Raw genomic sequence first — 8,916 nt, forward strand, 5'->3', positions numbered from 1 at the left:
CGGTACGTGTATTGTTTTACGCCACCATCCAACGGTCCATAACTTCTTAAATAAATTTAGAATACTCAACGCAAAGGCGCGTCGTAATTTCAAACAAAAACAAAACGACAATCTTGGAGGAAATTATGTCTCCAACATTAATTCACGTGTTGTGCTAAATGTTCAAGGTGTGGAACATGGTTCAGAGAATAAAAAGGCAAAGGTTCCAAATCTGCTGTTCATCATCTTAAAGATGGTGACAATTTAATAACTGACAAATGCAACATTGCAAATAAAATTGGCGAAACTCTTGCCAAAAATTCTTCATCGGCAAATTATGTCCCTGAGTTTCAGAGATATCAGAAACAACAGGAAAAGACTAAACTTAATTTCGAATCAAATAACGGTGAAGATTATAATGAAGTGTTTTCATTACATGAGCTACATACTGCTCTCTTGAGCAAGCTCATGACACTGCAGCGGGTGATGACAACATACATTACCAGCTACTGAAACACTTACTGAACCATGTCTGATGATATGTTCTTTTAGAACTATTTGACAAAATATGGACGTCTGGAGAATTTCTCCTTCATGGCGTAATAATGCCATTGTAGTCCCAATACCAAAACCCGGCAAGGATCATACAGACCCGTCTAATTACAGACCGATCTCTAACTAGCTGTGTGTTTGTAAAACCATGGAACGTATGGTGAATAATAGACTAACTTGGTATCTTGAAACCAATAACCTTATAACCAATATTCAATGTGGTTTCAGGAAAAATCGTAGTACCATTGATCATTTGGTACGCTTGGAATCTTTTGTTAAGAATGCTATAGTAAGTAAACAACATGCTGTATCAATTTTCTTTGATCTTGAGAAAGCTTTATGATACGACCTGGAAGCATGGCATTTTGAGGATTTACATGACTTTTTGGCATTTGAGAGGCCGTTTGCCTCTTTTTATATCACGAGTTTTTGAAAGACAGACAATTTCAAGTCCGAGTGGGTTCAACCTGTCTGATCATTACAATCAGGATCAGGGTGTCCTCAAGGCAGTATTTTGTCTGTCACTTTATTTAGTATCAAGATTAACAGTTTATCCAAGGTTTTAAACGATTCCACTTGATGGATCACTTTTTGTGGATGATTTTAACATTTCTTGTCGTGGTAAAATATGCATGTTACCATTGAACGGCAATTGCAGCTTGTGTTTAAATAAAATAAATAAATGGTGTCTTTGAAAATGGTTTTAAATTTTCCAAATCCAAAACTAATTGTTCACACTTTTTGTAGAAAATATAAACCGCATAAAGATCCAGGAATCATCTTTAAATGGCACTCCCATCAAAGTTGTTAAGGGAGGCCAAATTCTCTGGTCTAATTTTCGACTTCATTTAACTTTTTGCCGCATATTAAATCACTTAAAGCCAAAATGCCTGAAGGCTCTGATTTGTTGAAAGTTGTTTCCAACTCAAAGTGGGAGGGATCAAGCTACCCTGCTCCACCTATATCGATCATTGGTCCGCTCGAAGCTTGATTATGGCTCCATCGTATATGGTGGAGCCTGCAAAAGCAACTTAAAAACTTTTGATTCTGTCCACCACCAAGGCCTAAGACTTTGTCTTGGGTCCTTTAGAACCTCTCCTATTGATAGTCTATATGTTGAAGCAGATGAGCCTTTCTTACACAACGTCGGATAAAATTATCCTTACAATACATTACTAAACTATATTCTAGCGAGTCTAACCCTGCATTTAACTGTGTCTTTCATCCCGTCTATGAGGATTTATACAATAAAAAACCTCTCTTGTTCCGCCTCTTGGGCACAGAATTAAGCCTTTCATTTCTGCAGCCGGCATTGAGCTGGAAAAATATAGCTCCTTCCCGTCTTCTTTCTTCTCCTCCTTGGCAACTGGTGAGGCCTGAAGTTGACCTAACTCTGACAAAGTTTAAGAAATCTCAAACTAATGAATTACAATATAAACAAGAATATAATCAATTAAAAATAAATATAATACACACAAATCCTTATTTACAGATGGGTCCAAGGATGGTGGCGCGGTGGCATGTGCCACTGTCATTGATCCAGAACAATCTCCTCTCGTTTACCAGATAACAGCTCTATTTTTACAGCTGAAGCAAAACGCCATATTAACAGCCTTAAAGTATATTAAAAAAACACACTAAATATCGACAATATATCATCTTTTCTGACTCTCTTTTCTTGCCTTCAGGCTATTAAAAATATTTCTTGTAAACATCCACTTTTATTAGAAATTATTGAATTATATAATGAGCTTGCTACTGGCCAATGCGACATCGTCTTTTGTTGGTTACCCAGCCATGTTGGCATTTCTGGGAATACAATGGTTGATCTTGCTGCCAAGGCAGCACTCAACAAATCTGTGACACCACTTCTTATTCCTTACTCTGATTACAAAGCTGTTATAAGATCTTATATCCGTGATCTGATGCAAAAGAAGTGGGACACCCAAGTAGGTATTAATAAATTACATGCAATAAAACCCTACATTGGTTACACCTACTTGGGTTGTCAGTCCAGATTTGAGGAGGTCATTATATGACGATGTCGCATTGGCCATACCAGATATACTCATGAATATTTATTGAAAGGCGAAGATCCTCCAGTTTTGTATCCCTTTGTGATGAAAGGATCACAGTCAAGCATGTCTTGCTTGACTGCATTGAATATTCCATCACAAGGATATCTATTTCACATCCAAAACACTGAAGGATCTTTTAATAATGTCAGTTCTCGTTTAATTCTTTGCATTTTTAAAAACTAGATTTGTTGACTGATTTGTAAATAGGTATATATTTTATTATTGGTAGTTTAGATTAGCAACTGAGATTGTTAGTGGCTGTACCCTCAAAGGGGTTGACGTAGCGTAAAATTATTGTCCTCCTGAGGGGGGGGTGTAAGTCCCAAAACTTTCAAAGTCAATTTAAGTGTACCTGCTTTTAATCGTAGAATAAGTGTGTTTTTTAATTTATGGCTAGATTTTCTTCTGTCGCCAATGGCTGAAGGGATGTGTAAATCCAACTAGGGTCCATGCAGGTAGCAAAGGCACTGTAAGTCCCCATGGTCTCTAGTATGGTGATCTACCTTCAGTTGTTGGCGATCTATAGCCCATTTTTACATTGTATTGTCTTCTTTCATTGGAATTTTTAGCTTTTTGCTAGTTTTATATTAATAGCTGTGATTATCTAGTATTTTTACTGTCCTTCGTCGGCAGTTTTTATAATATACATATATTTCATTCTAATATCGCATGTTCTCGTCACGATATGGCTGAAATATTGCCGATGTGACGTTAAATATTAACTCACTCACTCACTCAGATGATCTCTTTCTTTGACAGCTATTATTGTCAAATGACAATGACGTTTTTTCAGATACTTTACGACTTCTTATTTCCAACATTGAACCCTCTGCATACCCTGTCTTCATTTGAAAAATATAATTCATGATGTTTGAATGATGAAACGATGAACGTGGCTGCGGTCAGAAAGACTGATTAAGATAAATAATATGATTTTTAGTGAAGGTATATCTCATCCCCAACAACCATGGGACCAAAGGGGGTCCCATAATCTCTAAAGACCACACCAATTCACTTTTTGTTTATGTTTCGACAGAAACTGATCTAAATAATATTCCTTCAGTTCTCAGTCACCCTAGGGGGCGGTGGGGTAGCCTAATGGTTAAAACGTTCGCTCGTCACGCCGAACACACGGGTTCGATTCCCCACATGGGTACAATGTGTAAATCCCATTTCTGATGTCCCCCGCCGCGATATTGCTGGAAGATTACTAAAAGCGGCGTAAAAGTAAACTCACTCACCGTAGGAGACCAATAATTAAGACTTTTTAGCTATAACCACAGTGAGTATCTAGTCACATTTTTGCTAGGCCGATAGAAGGTAAGGTGGGGTAAACTGGTGTGTAACGCCGCGTTCATGGATATTACAAAGCTTGTGCTAGTCAGCCCAAATGCCGGTTGTATAATGCTAGCCTACTGGTTGATTGGCTTTTTGCTTAACTCCGTACTCAGCAATAGTCCAGCTATATGGCGGCGGTCTGTAAATAATCAAGTCTGGACCAGACAAACCTGTGACCAACATCATGAGCATCAATCTACGCAATTGGGATACGATGACATGTGTCAACTAAGTCAGCGAGCCTGACCATCCGATCCCGTTAGTCGCCTTTTACGACAAGCATGGGTTACTGAAGATCAATTCAAACCCTCATCTTCAAGGGTAGGATCCTGGGCCGACGAGTGAGTGCTGGTTTTATCCCCTTAATGCCGAGCGCGAGCACAAAGTACTATCTTGAATTTTTGTTTGGAATAGAGCGACCGTCGATCAAAACCAACGACTCAGCTCTCCGGGAAGAGAATCTATCCACTAGACTAGCTGTTGGGGTTCAAATAACAAACACCGGATGTGTAGGCTCTTTCCTGCAACATGTCCATCCGCGTGATAAACGGTGATAACAGTTCGAAGCTCCCATATTGTATGCCAACCACACGAATAATGATGTCTCTTGGGATTGCGTGATAAACGGTAAAAACAGTTCGAAGCATCAGGGTTATCCATACACACATTTAACAAGCTGTTTCCACGGTTAGGTGTTATAAGACCCACGTCAACCCGAAAATGCTTCTTTGGTCAGAGTTTGATCTGCAATACATTTCAAGGGAACCATTAAGGCAACCAATAAACAGGGACATAAATGACCGTGCTAAGCCTTAACGAGGTCCTCAACTGAGTCGTAGATAGAGCTGGAACATGGCCAATGCAGTTACGCTGTGTTTAGTTCGATGTCGATATTATCGCGTTTTCGGATTTGTATTGTGTCATTATCTTTGAAAAAATCCATTTCCTTACGATCTAATTGGTAAACTTATGCCAACTGACAAATAATTTCTTTAATTCCCTTTGGTTTAGTTCTCGTCACTGTTAAGTATACTAGATCAATGAGTAAAATCATATTATTTTTAATGACGCTTATCGATTAACAATGCCAATCATTGTCAGTACCGTCAATGAAGAAGTTAACGAGACGGATCAGATGCAGTTATTTGAAAACGCGTTAAATGGCTGTATCGACATTATCGCACTGTATAGTGATGCTATATAATTGCAGGTAACTTCCATTGTTGGTAATAGCAAACCTTCGTCAACAACTTAAATGTGAGCCTAACTATCGTGACTACAACTTTAAAATCATTATGGATGCTGTGGAAACACATGTCAAAAATAGTCATCAGAAGATGACAAACTCGGCCCCCACAGGAATGAAAAACAAATCATCTGACAGTTACTTAAGATCCAAATCTTTTCCAGTATGGTAAATCCATGACAAATGTAAATGCCCCAAATCCGCAATAGCAAGAGGCACCACTTTGGGATTCGCTTTGATATATCTGCCAGTTCTGTTGGTAGATAATATTGAGCGGTTTATGTTATGCCCCCGAAACAAAACCCACCCCTTTGAGACTAAGTAAAAATCGTTTCCATGGAAATCGAAAATGAAAATGCCAAAATCTGTAAATAGCAAAAGGCACAACTTTAGGTTCTGTTTAATATATTTACCAATTTTGTTGAAACATATTGAACAGTTTTGAGTTATGCTCCGGAAATGAAATGATTACGTAGGGACGGACAGACGGACGAGGCGTAGACCATATCCCCTTCCCCGCCACAAGAGAAGATGAACCCGTAGAATGTCTTTTCAGAGTGGGTTAAGTCTGTGCGATGTTGTTATTGGCAGAATGCATAACCGAAAAGAGGAAACAGAATTGGAATAAACCCGTTCTGTCCCAGTCTGGCTGCCCTGCATGAGGTTGTAGTTATTCTCACTGACAAGGCCTCAAATAACATATCCATTATATATAAACATCATTGCATAAATTGTTTGATTAAAGAGCTTGCTATACGTGACATATCAAATAATGACACATATAAGGCCAGTATGTTTTTGCTAGTCTGATATAAGGCAAGGTAAACTGGTGTATAACGCCGCGTTCATGGATATTAAACTTGTACTAGTCAGCCAAAAATGCCGGCTGTATAATGCTAGCCTACTGGTTGATTGATTGGTTGGTTTGTTGTTGAACTCCGCACTCAGCAATATTCCGTTTACATGGCGGCGGTCTGTAACAATCATGTCTGACCAGACAAAATCCAGCGACCAACATCATGAGCATCAATCTACGCAATTGGGATACGATGACATGTCTCATTCATACCATTTTGTGGAATTTGGGGCAAAACATTTCTATCCAAGATATAGGGCGGTCCCATGGGCACCGATTGTGCTTTCCATCCTTGCGATCTGTTTCATTCATATGAATCACAATTTCTGCTTGAGCTGGCAAAGTCCAAAACAAGGTCATTTGGCCAAGACGTGTAACTTAACCTATACGAGGTGTTCCGGGAAAGAGACGATAGTTACTACCGAGGCCAGCTCAAACACATGCATATGCAGGTCAGTGTTTTCCCGAAAATACCCCGCCTTAATTACGACAACAGCTAACCTCCCATGGATCCTGTTCGTGAACTACAAGACTGACCAGGAGGATTGTCAAACAAGACCATCAGCACCATGCTCATGTGGCATACCGTTTCTTATAAGCTGCTACACTGGTCAAGTGAAATTACTTGTCTTGATAAAGTCCGCTATAGAAGATCCATAGCAAACTTTGATGAGGGTAAGAGACGTTTCATAATGGGTCAGGGTCAGTGTGTACATTGCATTTAAGACATCTGGGCGGCTCCTTTCACAACGCTCATAATTTTTCAGCATCTGTACCTCCTATGTTACAGCATATAGAAGGTACGAATGCTACGAGGAAAGTTAAGAGATTCATGATTTGAAACAAATATTTTCATTTCCATTAATGTTTACATTTTTCATAATACAACATAACAAAATGGAAATAGGATTAGAAACAGGCCATATGGCCTATGTCAATGCTTCTCCGCATATATTCGTTATATCTTGACATAATCTCTACGGAGCAGACATTAGGACATTAATCAAAACAAAAATACAAACAAAGAAAATAAAATAAAGAAGAAGATACCAAGTGCATTTTATGTTTGTAGGTTGTTACTTTGGAATCTGCAACCGGTTAGTTTCAGTTATATAATTCTGAACCGATTTTATAAGGTTTTCATTGTCGGAAGATGAACGTCAATAAGCCGAAGTACAGTATATACACTTAGGTGGTACATGACAAAGTATTTGTCAGTCTAAACTGCATAGCGGGGACATGACTGAAAAAATGGATAGCATCTTCTGTTATGGCCATGAACAAGTGGGATCATCAATCAGGAATCTGTCAAATAAGTGTGCTTTTAAATTATTATTATTATTATTATAGGATATTTATATAGCGGGCACATATCCACGCACTAGTGCATGCTCAAGGCGCTGGTATTATTTCACAACCCAGCCTAATTCTGATAGGACCACTTGGTATTGTCGCTGGCCATAACTAGCCATGTGCGTAAAATTTGAAGAAATCTTAGAATGTCTGTGGAATCAATTGTTTAAAACCGAGAGTTAGGGAATCTACATTTCTAATATTGATATCGAAGTGCATTCTGTTTTAACAACAGAAGGCAGGAAAGACTCGGTTATACTGGGATAAGCCGCCTGTATTTGTCTGAACGTCGTTGGAGTTACGAAGGTTGTATCCTGTTATGCTGGAGATAATTAGGTGGGACCCATAAAGATAGGTATTAGGAGTCAGCCCATTGACCATTTTGCTAATATATACATAATTTATGGTAATGTCAATCTTGTCAGACAGTGAGCAATAACCCGTTTGCCTATAGCTTTTCAGACTGGTTTCCTCGTGCTGCTCCACATATTGTTCGAAGAGCATCCAAGTGTAGGTTTTCTAGCATTTTTACTTTGTTCTTTGTTACAATTATCCCAAATGATATCGCAGTAGTCAAATATGGGAAAGATAAAAGATTTGTACATAATTTCAAGCGTTCTTCGATTTAACCTGTATTTTAGACCACGCAAGCAATTTATTAGTGCACTCAATTTACGGACAAGATAATCAATATGTTTGTGCAATTTTCGATCTTCCTGAAAAACCAGCCCTAGGTGTTTATGATCACTTACTTCAGGTATAAGAACATCATTCATTCGAAGAGGTAATTTAGGACTAGAATTAATTTTAGTCGAAAATAGCATGGCTTCAAGTTTTCAGGTGGACTAAATTTCACTTGCCATTTATCCAGCCCAGTCTGTTTTACGTCTCTAAGTCACTGTTCAGTATAGCGGTTGAGAATTCAGGGTCTTCAATAATTACATATATGTAGCGCATCATCAGCAAAGTTTAATATTACTCGTTATCCGTGAGTCAAGTTATTCATATGAACGAGAAATAACAGAGGTCCCTAAAACTGAGCCCCTCAGGAACTCCAGCTAGAACAGGTTTATAATTTGGACATGTAGCCATTAATTACTACAGCTTGTTTCCCTATTACTAAAGGTAGCCCCAAACCAATCCAAAAAGATTACCGCTTATCCCTGTTGACTTTAATTTTACTAAGTAAACCCTAGTGCCAAACGCGATCAAATGCTTTGCTAATATCACAGAATATTGCACGAACTTCCTCACCATCATCCAAGGCTTTGGAAATTACATGGTATAATTCCGTTAACTGATAAACAGTTGAATTTCCAGGTTTGAATCCCGATTGTGAGGTGGTTATAATATCATTATCCAAGTAAAAAAATAAAAAATGCTTAAATACACATTTTTCAAATACCTTAGAAAGAGAACATGTCAAGGCAACTGGTCTATAATAATTGCAATCAGGAACGCTACCCTTTGGCAGATTGGAACAACAACACATTGACAAGGAAAACAAAAAGTTG

Source organism: Haliotis rubra, unplaced genomic scaffold (genome assembly GCF_003918875.1).
Source record: "Haliotis rubra isolate DU_JTF1 unplaced genomic scaffold, ASM391887v1 Scf502, whole genome shotgun sequence".
In the NCBI taxonomy this organism is placed as follows: domain Eukaryota; kingdom Metazoa; phylum Mollusca; class Gastropoda; order Lepetellida; family Haliotidae; genus Haliotis; species Haliotis rubra.